Source organism: Pelodiscus sinensis, chromosome 5, assembly GCF_052426305.1.
Source record: "Pelodiscus sinensis isolate ZL-2025 chromosome 5, ASM5242630v1, whole genome shotgun sequence".
NCBI classification, from domain to species: domain Eukaryota; kingdom Metazoa; phylum Chordata; order Testudines; family Trionychidae; genus Pelodiscus; species Pelodiscus sinensis.
The window spans coordinates 33,500,281-33,501,561 of record NC_143056.1 but is presented as its reverse complement, the minus strand read 5'-3'; the positions used below and the strand labels follow the sequence as shown (position 1 = coordinate 33,501,561).

General features: G+C 54.1%; 1 non-coding gene across 1 annotated transcript; it reads right to left on the bottom strand.

Moving 5' to 3' along the window:
• Positions 1 to 279: 279 nt before the first annotated feature.
• TRNAT-UGU (transfer RNA threonine (anticodon UGU)) lies at positions 280 to 352 on the bottom strand. Its single transcript has one exon. It is a non-coding gene; the product is annotated as a tRNA-Thr (tRNA).
• Between the last annotated feature and the right edge of the window lie 929 nt (positions 353 to 1,281).

Below are 1,281 nucleotides of genomic sequence, written 5' to 3'. Positions count from 1 at the left end.
GGTAAATAGAAGCAAAGGGAGTTAATTATATTAATGTTAAAGTAATACTTGATGTTTATTATTTATATACAAATATTATTAATTATTAATTTAATCGAGTGATCATTAATATCCGTACACTATTATATTTCTGCACTTAAATTTGTAATATTCACTAAAGTGCTGTGGAATTTAGAAATGTCACTATAATTAAAAAATACAATGACCTAAAAGAAGTTTGGTTGCATTTAATACAAAGACAATATCATTCCCCAAAATTATACAGCCAAAAGCAAGGGAAGGCCCCAGCGAGGATCGAACTCGCGACCCCTGGTTTACAAGACCAGTGCTCTAACCACTGAGCTATGGAGCCACCATTCAAAAAGCCTCCCGGAGTCTCTCTAAGATGGCAGGCGAGCTTGGAGGAATACCTGCTAAAACAATGTTCTCGTCGTCCGCCTGCAAGCCCCCGAGGTGCTCTCAGCTCCGTCGCGAGGCGAGCAGGAGCCTGCACGGGCAGGAGCGAGCTCGCCTTGCATCTGCCACGCCACTAGGTCCGGCCTCCGCTGATGCCAGCGCGTCCGCCCCGCCGCTGCCGAGGCACGAGGTTGTAGCGCCCCCTGCCCCGCGCGCGGCATTACAGCAGCTTCGCTGGGAGCCCGGGGAGCAGACGCAGCGCGCGCCGCCCGGGGTTGGCCTCGCGCTGCGGTAGTGAGCGTCGGCCACCGGGTGTCGCTGCGGCACCAGCGGAAGGAGCAGGAAGGCTGCTGCCTGAGAGGCGCCGCTGATCCGCCCTTCCCCGGCTGGCGCCCCTGGGGGCTTGGGCTTGTCTCGGAGAGGCTGCAAGCCACGGCGCTCCATGGGCAGTCTCAGCCATTTGTTCCGAGGCTGAAGGACGCCACGCGGCCAGGGGCCCTGGCAACCCAGCTCCTTTCACCCCTCAATCACCAGCACTAGCTCCCCTCTGCATCCCAGAGACTGGGAGCTCAATTCTTAGGGACAGTCAGGGCCTTTCCTGCTGCAGCATAGGGTTGTCACTTCTGAGGTTCAAAGACCCAGAGCAGGTGGGAGGGATGCTCCTGACCAGACAAGCTCGGTAGTGCATTGGACACCCTTACAGATTTCCTGGGAAGGTTGCCTCAAAAAGGGGACTAGCCCGGAAAAAGCTAGAGTATGAGATTCCAGCATGAATAGCACTGACAGGCTCTTGTGTCTTACTCGAGTGGGCTGCTGAAGGGCAGATAGCTATTAACTTGGGCTTTGGGATGGTGAGTGACACCTGCTATTCCATCCACCAAGCAG